The sequence below is a fragment of the Ursus arctos genome, unplaced genomic scaffold (genome assembly GCF_023065955.2).
Source record: "Ursus arctos isolate Adak ecotype North America unplaced genomic scaffold, UrsArc2.0 scaffold_29, whole genome shotgun sequence".
In the NCBI taxonomy this organism is placed as follows: domain Eukaryota; kingdom Metazoa; phylum Chordata; class Mammalia; order Carnivora; family Ursidae; genus Ursus; species Ursus arctos.
Genome location: NW_026622974.1, coordinates 34,984,403 through 34,996,976, shown reverse-complemented (window position 1 = coordinate 34,996,976; position 12,574 = coordinate 34,984,403). Strand labels below are relative to the sequence as shown.

At 40.8% G+C, this 12,574-nt stretch overlaps 1 protein-coding gene and 1 pseudogene across 2 annotated transcripts in view; one reads left to right on the top strand and one right to left on the bottom strand.

Annotated features, from left to right (window-relative positions):
- The window catches only part of UBE3D (ubiquitin protein ligase E3D), a 367,577-nt gene that overhangs the window by 225,348 nt on the left and 129,655 nt on the right, over positions 1 to 12,574 (top strand). The gene's annotated exons all lie outside the window — the stretch shown is intronic.
- LOC123001475 (60S ribosomal protein L36a-like) lies at positions 9,049 to 9,359 on the bottom strand (annotated as a pseudogene).

Here is a 12,574-nt window from a genome sequence, read left to right as displayed (position 1 = left end):
GACAAAAATCATTCACTCCCAATTTATCAAAGACAAGTTAGTATTTTTACAGGAGAGGAGTACTTAACTCTAAAAGAGAAACAAGGCATATATAAACAGATAATTTTTTTTTTAATTTTAGGAAAATCATTATGTAACCTATTGACACACCCTGGAGGATCTCAACTTGAATTTCTTTCCTTCCCTTCCGCCCTGAAGTTGGCATGGCCTCTAGGCTGGTAGAAGTCTCTCTCAAAACTTGCTTTTTTTCCCTCCCTGGGTAGAGTCCCAAGGTCAACAACTCCTTAGATCCAGAGCTGGGCTATGCTTCAGCTCTGGCCAGTGGCCTCTTCTCCTGGACCCAGTCAGCCTGTGTTAGCCTCCTCTTTGAAGACTATTCTGACGAAGGCAGCCCACAGTTCACCAGCATGAGGTGGAGAGGGACAGCGAGCAGCAGGTTGCCAGAACAAGTCCATGGCACTCTCCTGTTCCACAGAGTCCGTGCATTGTGGGGGGCTCCCCATTCTCTCCTACTTCTGGTCTGAGTGATGGCTCTGGTGTGATAACTTGCTAGACAGAGGTGATAGGTCCTGATCCCAATAGAGATCATAGGCTTCTGGGCTCTGTTCAGAGGCCTAATGGCTGACCCTGAGCAATGGATCCTGCAGAATCCTAGTTCTTACACGTTGTGCGGATAACCCTGAGGAGCTCCTCTCCTCTCTGTTTCAAAAAGCAATGACAGTGCTGTTCCACTTTTACTTGACCCTGCTGTCTGCTGGCAATTTCCTTCTTAGCAACAGGTTAAAGCGGAACTTTACGTCGGCCAGTCTGTTGCCCCTCTATCTGCTGTCTCAGCTGGAGCTGCAGCCCTTAGTTCCGTAACCCGCTGAGCCTTGTCCTGTCCTGCCTCCTGCAGCCGCTGCTGGGTCTCAGCGGCAGGTCTTCGGCAACAATTACCGAGAAAGACAAATACGTTTCTCCAAAAAGAAAACAGTTTGCAAAGTCCAGCCCTGCCAGAATCACCCGGGGGACAGAGTCCCACAGCGATGCTAAGTGTCTCCATTCAGAAGGACTCAGGTGTCCAGAAATTGGTCAGTGCCCCCAAACTCAGCACGCTTCTTTAAAAAGTACAATAATAACTGCTCTGGAAGTCCCTCCTCACGAATTCAGTTGATGAGTTTGAATCGCGCTGAAGGTTCCTTCACTTGAAATTTTTATTTATTTATTTTTATTTTTTTAAAAGATTTTATTTATTAATTTGGCAGAGAGACAGCCAGTGAGAAAGGGAACCCGAGCAGGGGGAGTGGGAGAGGAAGAAGCAGGCTCCCAGCGGAGGAGCCTGATGTGGGGCTCGATCCCGGACTGCCAGGATCACGCCCTGAGCCGAAGACAGACGCTTAACCACTGCGCTACCCAGGAGCCCCCCCTTGAAATTTTTAAAATGACCATTTAATTCCGTTTTAATGTCTTTTGTTCCTTTTGTTTGCCGCTTCTAGCTCGATTCCGGACCTCCAGCTCCTCAGCTTCCAGAATGCAGGGAAGGCTCTGGCTGAGCAACGCTCGCAGTCACAAGCTCTCGCACCCCCCCCTTTCTGCCCCTTTGCCCCTTCCCCGGGCACCTGCTGTACCTCGTTTCCTCAGTTTCCCTTGTTCCTCGAGGAGCTCAGCAGAATGTCGCGTTTCCGCACTGCGCAGACTTCCACTTCCTCTTCCGGCCGGGGCGGGTTCTGCGGCTTCTCTGCCCCGTGCCCGCTCTGCAGACCGTCGGAGCGCGGCTCCCGGGAGGACGACGGGCGCGGCCGCCGTGTGTTGGGGCCTGTGCCGTCCCCAGGGCGGGTTGTTTGTTTGTTTAAGATGTATTTATTGGAGAGAGGGCGAGCACGAGCGGAGGGGAGCGGCGGAGGCAGAGGGAGAAGCGGACGCCCTGCCGAGCGGGGAGCCCGACCACGTGCGGCTCGACCCTGGGGTCTCGACCCGAGCCCAAGGCAGGTGCTCAGCCGGCTGAGCCACCCCGGCGCCCGGCCTGGCAGCGACCAAGGAGCCTCACGGAGCTCAGTTCTCTTGTCCCGGGTGAGTCCTCAGAATTGACACACCTAGCACTAGTGTAGCTTGCGCGTGGCGCTACTAGGGGCGGGTTCTCTGCTCTAGTTCTGTGTGTAAACTCAGTCTTCCCACACAAATGGTGTCTTGAGAACAGAAATTCTGCATTTCCGTTTAGAAATGCTCCCATTTTCCATTCAGTCAGTCCCACTGTTTAATGGAGGCAGTGACTGAAGGAGGACGGTGACCCCGGGCGTGTACTTCCGTCAGGACAAAGGGCAGGAGCTGGCCTCAGGGCGCCCGGCCCGAGCCCCCATGCTGGACACAGTGCATCCGTGGGCAGCCTGAGGCCACAGGGAAAGCCAGTCACACCGATCCCGTCTGTATCGAAAAGTTTGGTATTTTGTTCGTGGCGGAGTTTTTTTTGCGTGTTTTCGCACCCCCCTTACCTCGCCCTAGTGCTGGTCTCATGCTGGGGCTCCGTCATCAGACATGGGAATCGTTCACTTGTGAATTTATGTGTCTGCTAAAAAATGGCTCTGCCGGTAGAGCGTGTGACTTTTAGTCTCGGGGTTGTGAGTTCAAGCCCCACATTGGGTGTGCAGATTACTTAAAAATAAAATCTTAAAAAAAAAAAAAAAAAAAAAAAAAGGAAAGTAGAGACCCAGTGACTGGGCAGTAGCTACGGATCTTCAGCAAGCATCTGGCTCCCCTGGAGGGCTGGTAAAAACAGACTGCTAGGTCCTGCCCCTGACTCAGCAGGTCTGGGCAGACCAACAATCTGTCTTTCTAGTAAGTTCCGTGTGTTGCTGCACGGACTCTGCTTTAGGAATCACCGACTTGGGGACTCCCCTGTGTCTGAACTTATTCAGCCTACATGAGGGGGGCACTCAGGGTGGGTTCCCTCTATTTAGTCTCTGAAAACTTTTCTTTCTTTCCTTTTTTTTGGTGTATGTATGAAAAATAAGCAGTAATACACAGTAATGAACCCAAATACATTTAATCTTATTTAAGTAAGACTATTTTCAATTTTTAGTTTTTTACAATGACTTCTTTTTCAGGGGAAAAATACCTTTTTTTTGTGGGCAGGGAAAACTATCTTGATTAATTAACTCTATGAAAGAACTCTATAATATATTTTGAAGCATACAATCTGGTATGTTTTTACAAATTAACAGACTTTAGGGGCGCCTGGGTGGCACAGCGGTTAAGCGTCTGCCTTTGGCTCAGGGCGTGATCCCGCCGTTATGGGATCGAGCCCCACATCAGGGTCCTCTGCTAGGAGCCTGCTTCTTCCTCTCCCACTCCCCCTGCTTGTGTTCCCTCTCTCGCTGGCTGTCTCTATCTCTGTCAAGTAAATAAATAAAATCTTTAAAAAAAAAATTAACAGACTTTAGTTTTTAGAGCAATTTGAGGTTTAAAGAAAAATTGATCAGAAAGTACAGAAAGTACACTCCTCATCCCCAAACACATAATTTCTCCTATTAACATCCTGCATTAATATGGTACATTTATTACAGTTGATAATGCAATCTTAATATTGATACATTAGTATTCAAAAAATTTGCATTATGGTCACTCTTTGTATATTCAATGGGTTTTGACAAATGTGTAATGACGTGTCTCTATCATTACAGTATCCTTACAGACTAGTTTCACTGCCTTAAAAATCCCTCGTGCTCCACCTATTGCTTGCTCCCTCCCTCCTGAACCTTTGGCAACCATTGATCTTTTTCCATAGTTTTGCATTTTCTAGAGTGTCATATGGTTGGAATCATACAGTACGTTGCCTTTCAGATTGGCTTCTTTCACTTAGCAACATGCATTTCTGCTTTGATCTTTTTGTGGCTCTATCATTCATTTTTTTATTAATGAAAAATATGCATTGGATGAATGTACCAGTTTATCCATTCACTTGTTGGACACCTTGGTTGCTTGTAAGTTTTGGCAATTATGAACAAAGATGCTTTAAACCTTTGTGTGCAGGTTTTTGTGTGAACAGAGGTTTTCGACTCATTTGGGTGAATACCAAGGACCTACAGTGAGGTTTTTTTTTCCCCCAAGATTTTATTTATTTATTTGAGAGAGAGTGAGAGCTAGAGAGAGAGCAAGGGTGAGCACACACACAAAGGAGAGGGAGAAGGAGAAGCAGGCTCCCTGCTGAGCAGAGAGCCCAACATGGGACTCGATCCCAGGACCCTGAGATCATGATCTGTTGAAGGCAGACGCTTAACTGACTGAGCCACCCAGGTGCCCCTACAGTGAGTTTTAAGACCTACCATCACTGTGATTCCAGTGGAGAAATAGTGGCATGGGCATATTGTCCTCAAACTGAGCACTGCTAGTACAGTGACTACAGCTTGCTATTTTGTATGGAATCAATGAGTTTATTCATATAAGATGCTCAGAAAAGTGCCTAGCAAATAGTAAGCACTCAGTAAAGGTTGCTGTCGTCGTCGTCATCGTCATCATCATCATCATCATCATCATCACCATCATCATCACCACAGTTACTAGGTTCCAAACTCCGTGCTCGGCGCTTCATATACTTTGTCTCTTCTCAAAAAACTCGGCAAGTTAGGACTCCTTTTTCTTGCTTTTCATGTAGATATCTGAAGCTTAGGGAGATTAAGTAACATGTCCAATGTTGCACAACTAAAGACTGGCAGACCGAGATGTAAACCCAGGCCTTTCTGATGCCAAGGCTTTAAAAACACTTCCATGGCAAGGAGAGAGCAGTTTACTAAAAAGGTTAAAAAGAAAGGCTAATACTATAATTAAACACTGGGATTTTTTAAAAAGGCCTTTTGGAAAAAAAATAGAGAGAGAGAAGATTAATTCTATCAACCCTTGTGGAGAAAAAAAAAAAAAACAACAAAACCCAAAACCGTTGTGCTATAAGTATATGTCCTAATCACAGGTCTAACTATCATAAATGGTTCATTATGCATATTTGTACAAATTATAAAATGAGTTGTAATTATTCTCATGTTGTAAATAAATGACAAGTGACTACATGCTTCCTGAAAAACATAATGCAATGACTTGTCAAGTACATTATTATTGAAGCAAAAGAATTCCATGTCACTGGAATTAGCTTGTACCCAACCCCAAGATCAGCATTCCAGTCAGAGCCATGCCTTTCTAAACTGCCCTACCTGTCTCTACCACTTCCTGAGATTAATATGCTTCTTTACCATTTTCTCTCACAGTCTCGGGAAAGCCACCTTTAGTGGAATGTGGTGGTTAAATGCTTAGGCCCAAAAGGCAGAAGGGTGTAAGTTCAAATCCTGTGTCTGCCCTTGATGAGCTGTGCCTTGACGTGGGGTGCCTCACTGCTAGGCCTTGACTCTACATGTGTGCAGTGGTGATGCAGTGGATCCTGACCAAGGGATTGTTATAAAGGTAAATGTGTACAATGTGTAAATAAATACACACACTTAGTACATGGTCTGGAACATAGAAAGGAATCAATACATGTTTCTCCTGTGATTAGTGCCCGATTCTCATCAGTGCCCTTCAAATGGTGAGTCAGAGATTCAGCACCTTTGGAAATGGGGGTGAAAGTGTATGGAAACAAGAGGGTACACTGCCACTAAGTGATATTTAAAAAAAGGTCATTAAACATTTACCAATCAAAATTTTATTTCTAGACATTTTATGCAGAACTGAGGAGACACAAAACAATGAGACATGTCTCCTGCCCTCACAGAACTCACATACCAGAGGCGAGGATGGGCATGTGAGTGTATAAACTAATGAACAGTAGAAAGTGTCATAAAAAGATGCAAACACTGGGGCTGCTGGCTGTTTTTGGTCTCTGGCGATAGTAAACCATGAAAGAGCAATTAAACCCGCTTTTGGTCACTTTATGATAGAGACCTGCAGCTAAATTCAAATCAATGCAAAATGCAGCCTTCCGGAGGTAGAGCCAATACTCCCCCCACACAGAGCTGGTGCAGGTACAAATCCAGCTGGGAGTGCAGCCGCTACAGCTTTACCATTGGCACACACCAGGGGGGTTACAGTCAGGTTCTGGGCACAGCATCCCTCGAATTTTGGTTGTTGGTATCACACACAAGAAAAGAGCACAGTATCAGATACTGAAACCATGTTTAATGCCTCAGTGTCCCATTTCAAACCAGGGGCTATTAACCAAAAGGGCCACACAACTCCTGGCTACCTTGAAAAAGAGCCTAATAACTAAAGAAATGAGAAGATGAGAACCACAGGCTAGCTGCAAAAGATTTCTATGGCTCTCAAGGGATGGGTGAGATCCTTATATAGACACTGAGACTGCCCTGTGAACTTCCTGGGAGCTGCTTTTCTGTCTTACTCATTTTTGTGTCTCTTAGGTCCTAGCAAAGGTCCCGTCACCCAGACTCTTGTCAAAAATTTGTTGAGTATAAGTGGATTGAGTTATTAGATTTTAAAGACTTGCAAAATACTGAGCTGTAGTTGAGCTAAAAAAAATTATCTTAATTAAAACATAAGAGGCCTATGATACAGAAGTGAGAATGAATGCTTGGATAATTCAATATTTTTTAAAGGACTATAAATTAACACTCTAGAAAGTATCTTTGGCGAAGGGCTTGCTAATATATTCATTAATAATAAATATAATTAATAAATTATAATAAATAATGGCATTCTTCCTTTTTATAGGAATATAGTGCTAACAACTATCCATGGGGAAATTGTTTTAACTTTTTTCTTCCAGAAGTGATGAATAGCATTTGCTCCATTATCCATTCTCTTGACTAGTTTTCATTCGTTTTACTATAAATTTGTGTTATTTTTAATTTTTAAATTATAAAAATTATAAAATTAATACTTGTCTGAAACAAATGCAGGAAGTAAAAATGGAAATCTTTCATTTCCTTCACCTGCTGCTCCTGATTCTGACCTTTTGGTGTACAACTTTTCAATCCTCTTTCTAAGGTATGCATAAACCTACGTCCATAATGCGTACTTTTATATTCATATAATATTTTAACATAAAACTGATCATGTTACATATTTGTTTTCTGCAACCTAAAGGCTTTTTCTTAGGACTCAGTCTCTGTCCAGAAGTCCTAATGGAACTATATGCTTATTTCTATGTTTATTTATTTATTATCTTCTCCTCCAGATTGTGAGCTCCTGAAGAACCGTTATTCTCCAGTGTGTGCCTAGTGCTTAACACAGTTCAAGCTCGTATTGGTCCCTTGTTTAATATTGACTGAATCAGTGAATAAAAACCATTTCAATGAACAACTGTAGACATTATTCTGTGAGGGCCTTGAGTTCACCTTCTGTCTTGCCAGCATGTGTCCTCCAGTGTCCACCAGGATTCCTGCATGGATACATTACCATCTATCGGATGGTAATACCCATTCCTTATTGGTGAGGGCCCACCCTCATTTTATTTTTCTCATTTTAAGCTAGCCTTTTATAAAAATGAAAGTTTTATGTAGGCATAGATCAGGCTGCTGTAACAAAACACCACAGACTGGGTAACGTACAAACAACAGAAGTATATTTCTCACAGTTCTGGGGGCTGGAAGTCTGAGGACTGGGTGCCAATATGATCAAGTGAGGTCCCTCTTCCGGTTGCCTCTTCTTGCTGTGTCCTCATGTGGTGGAAGGGGTTTGGGAGCCTAAGGGGATCTTTTTATAAGAGCACAGATCCCACCCATGAGGGTTCTACCCTGATGACCTATCACCTCCCAAAGGCCCCACTTTTTACCATCACCTGTAGGGACTAGGATTTCAACATAAATTTTGGGGGACACATAGCAGCATAGTAAAAGTATTCAAATAAAAAGGAAAAAATATATAAAATGAAAATAATAGTTGTTGTCTCTCCCTACTCCTAATTCCATTTCTCAAAGGGAGTACTGGTACTTTAAACTGCGTTTATTTTATATCTTCTGGGGCTTTCCTTTATAATTTAAATAAAATATTTATGATCCACGATTCACAATTTAGGTGGCACCTTTTAATTCTTCACTGTGAAAGATGAGGAAATTTATACTTATAGTTCCTTAACCACAATCCCTTCAATTTCCTGTGCTTATTTCTTCTTATTTTTCATGGCCAAAGTCTATAACTATTTACAATATAATTTCTGTAATTCAGCATTCCCTGATTTGTCTGCAGATTGTTTCTAAAAATTTAAACCAAAATAAAAATAACACAGTTATAGAACTAAAATACTGTGTCTCTGAACTCTGCCTACTGTGAAAAAATATATCCCACTTGCCAAAGAACATGGATTTGCATCTTGAGTTTTCTTGTCTTCTTGTAGGTAATACTCAGTTTCCGTGGTTCTTTGTATCTCATTTCATATTCTTTCTTGCATTCCTTTTCTGTTTTGCTTAAGTTTTTTCTAGATAAATAGTTTTTGTATGGGATGCATGAATGTTAACTTTTCAAATCCATACAGAACTGAAAATATTTTATTTTGTTCTTACAATATTTGATAATTCAGATAGGTATAAAATTCCAGCTTGAAAATTATTTTTCCTTGGGCCTTGGAAGGTGTGCAGTTTGGTATTCTAGAATTCAGTGTTGTTGATAAGAAGCCTATTGCCAGTTTTGTTCTCATGTCTTTGTAGGTAGGTGAGAGTCTTGTTTTAGCAAAGTAGTTCATGATTCCAAGTCGTTGTTGCTATTTGATGATTGAATCAAATCGCTCTAAAAAAGCTTATTAAATAACATGTCTTACGGTCACTTTTGGTTGTTTTCTTTCTTTTTCTTTCTTTCTTTTTTTTTTTTAAGTTTTGGGCATTATCTATTGATCTTCTATAGTGGAAATTGAAGATATATCGTTCTTTTATCAGTTCCCCCAAGCAGTCTTCCATTCCACCCACCTTTCTGATGAACTTAGAATTTTGATTAGGTCAATATTAAAATTTTTTTTATGATTATGACCATGTAAACTTTATTCACAGCTATCTTGCACATCTTTTTGCTTTCCCTACAGTCATTCATTTCTTTTTTGTGATTTTTTATTTATTGTCTTCATGATATAGCAAAATATGAAGCTTAGACCTGGATCAGTTGGCCCTTTCTCTTCTTATCTCCTTCCAGTTCAAAAAGCTTGCATCTCTTAATAGCCAGCATTCTCTCAGATCTGCAGCTGGGCTGGACACATTCAAGCCTCAGCACGATCTTCTTTGTAGTTTTAGTCTTTTTCCAGAAAATTGGCTTAGTCTGCCATCCTGCTTCCTGTCATAATGCCACTTTCCCTGGGCATAAAGAGAATCTTTGCCTTTCCTGTACTGTGTCACTTTGTGGGGTTGGCGCTTGCCATACTTCTTGCAGAAAGTCTGGCGAGTTTTAGGAACATTCACCATGTTTGCAAGAACGCCATCGTCTTGGAAAGCTTTTTTTAATGTAAGTAAAAAAAAACATATTTATAATTGATTTATACCCACACTTTCTGCTAATTCTTAAATATTCTTTTGATATGTATATTTGAGCACATGTGGTATGTGAGCAATTTTGTCTTTTTTGGAGAATTCTCACTGGAAATTTCTGAATTTTTATAATTTGGACCTGTTTCTTTCCAGGCTTATTGCATAGCTATCATCCTGGGTCTCCTTTCACCATCATTTTGGGAATTTCCTCACTGCATTTGGGTTGAATGCCCTGTTCCAGAATCTCACATTTTCTTTCTTATTTGATTTGCTCAGTTTGGAGGAATGCCTCTTCCTGCAGCTTTCTTAGAAACAGTGCATGGGATATAAGTTTTGACATGTTACATTTCTGAAAACATCTTTCTTCTACCCTCATATTTGACTAATGATTAACTGGATTTAAATAAATTCTGTATTGGATTCCATTTCCCTCAGAGTTTTTGAAGGCAGTGTTCCATTTTCTTCAAGTTTCCAGTTTTGACATTGAGAAGTCTGCTACAATTTTGATTCTTTTTTTTTTTTTAATGTGCACACCACCAATTTTTAGCTTCTGAAAGTTTTTAGGATTTTTCTCTTTGTTCCCAGTGTTTTAATATTTATCCTTCACGTATCTAATTTTAAGGATGTTTTTGCTCTGCATGCTTCTTATTAAAAGCATCCTAATCTTATTTTATAAGCTATAATATTGTCTTTTATTTCTCTTAGAATATTAAAGATAGTATTTTTCAAAGTTTTCTTTAAAACAGACTGTCTCCTCCAACTTTCTTTATTCTGGATATAGCTTTGATCTTTCTTATTATGATATATATATATGTATGTAGATCCTTGGTTCTATGTTCATTTAAGAATGGGGCACTAAAAAGCTGATGGGAAGCTTTGTGAGCATAGTTGGGGCTATTGACCATCGGTTTTCCAGCAGGGATATTGACTAGGCAGTTTAAATTGGGGAATTCCTGATGTCAGTATCCTTTGGTCTGTTCTTTTGGGTTGTCTTATTTCTCAGGGAAGACTCTCCTGGTGTTCTGTCTGAAGGGAAAACACATCACTGAAAACATTTTGGGATCCAGATGGGAATTGGGCATTGGGTCTCAAGATTCAATAAATACCTACCTAGACTTTCACTTACTTCTCCATTTTTTGTATGGTAACTCTTCCCCCAGCTGTATCTCATTTACTCTAGTCAAGAGATTCCGTATAGTTCAGGCACCCTAAATCAAGAACCATTTATCTTTCTGTTTCCAGCTCCCCAAAATTTTGTTGTTATAATTTTTCTTCATGTTCTTTTTACCCTCATTAATATTTTTTTATTTTAAGGATTTTTAACTCATTCATATTTATTACAATTAGTGATATGCTAGGATTTATTCTACATGTTATCTTTTTTGTTTTCTAGTGTCCATTCATTAAAAACCTTTTTCCCTCTATTTGCTCTTTCTTGGGTAGATCATTTTTCTGTTGCATTCTACCTCCATCCTAAGGTTTGGAAATTTTACAGTCTTTACATTATATTTCTAATTTCTGGTGGTTGGTCTTAAAAATGTAATAGCAACGAACATTTTTCTAGCAGTATTTTAAAGTCAGTATCTATATAATTTCTCCAAAAAAGATAAGAACTTTAGAATGCTTATATTTCCTACTTTGCTTCCTTCCAGCTACTTCCCATGTTGAGAGTATCTGAGATTTTAGTTCCAGATTTTCAGAAATACTTATATGCTTGACGTATTATTTTATTTATATCATTATGTTTAATATGTTATATAGTATTAAAAAAATTCTGATTCCTTGTATGTTCAAAGATGTCTTTGTTTTGATTCACTCTTGAGTGATAATTTGCTGGACATATAATCCTAGGTTAATTTTCCCACATGAATTTTTTTTTTTTTTTTTGAAAGAGAGAGAGTGAGTAGGAGTGGTGGGGAGGGGCAGAGGGACAGAGAGAATCTCAAGCAAGCTGCATGCCCAGTGCCGAGCCTGACACGGGGCTCCATCTCATGACCCTGAGATCATGACCTGAGCCAAAATCAAGAGTTGGATGCTTAACCAACTGAGTCATCCAGGTGACTCCTCCCATATGAATTTTTAAGAGATGGCCCCAAGAAGATATTTTTGCATGTACTGTGGATGAAGAGAAGGCCTGTGTCAGTGTGATACTTGTTTCTTTATTTAGAATCAGGATATTTTTCCTCTGTGAAACAATTGAGATTTTTGTCTCTATCTTTGGAGTTCTGAGTATACACTACAATGTGTCTTTTTTTATTAATTCTGTTTGGCACTTAGTGGGTCCTCCCATCTTGGAGATACCTGTCTTCAGTTGTTGAAAATTGTCTTCCATTATTGCCTTGAATATTTCTTCACTTCCATACTATATAATCTCCTTTCTGAGATTATAATTAGATAAATATTGAAACATCTGGGTCTAACCTCTGAGCCTCTTAACTTTTTTTTGTTGTGCATTCAGTCTCTTGAGTTGTGGAAGAATTCCTCATTCTGATCATCTAGCTCATTAATTTGCTTTTAATTGTCCATTTTGCTATTTAGCATAGCTATTGAGTTTATTTTTTGATTTAAGGGATAAAATTTCTAGTTGTTAAGACCTACACTTGATTTACTGTCATATTCACTGTTTTGACTTTGAGGACGTTATTTTTCTCCTATCCTAAAGGTGTATTCTGTTTGCTCTGCTTCCTCAGGGTACGGTGCTTCTGTTTGTTAGGCTTGATGATGTGCTACATCAAATACTGGTGCCTCGTGCTGTTGCATTCTTCTTCAGATTGGAGCCTCCCTGTTAGCCTGTCCATGAAGCCTGCCTTTGGGAGAGGGTGGGTGACTGGAGGACAGGTAGACATGCTTATATCCAGAGGACAGTGGATACCAGTTTTTCCTCCTTTTACCCAGGGCTTTGTCCTGTGTCCAGGACCCAAGTGCTGCAGTCCTAGTTTTCCCGGGCCAGCATTTTTATGGCTCAGCAGCACAGCCTGAGGGCAGGGTGGGGCGCTTGTTGCCTCAGCTGCCCCCACGCTTATTTCTCTCCCCAGTAACTGCCAAGTCTGGGCTTCAAACACCCTAGGCCTCCTTCCTCTTTTCTCTTTAGTCCTTTTTTGCAAGTGTTTTGGTTTGCGGTTTCTCTCTTTGATCCCTTTGACTTCTGTCTT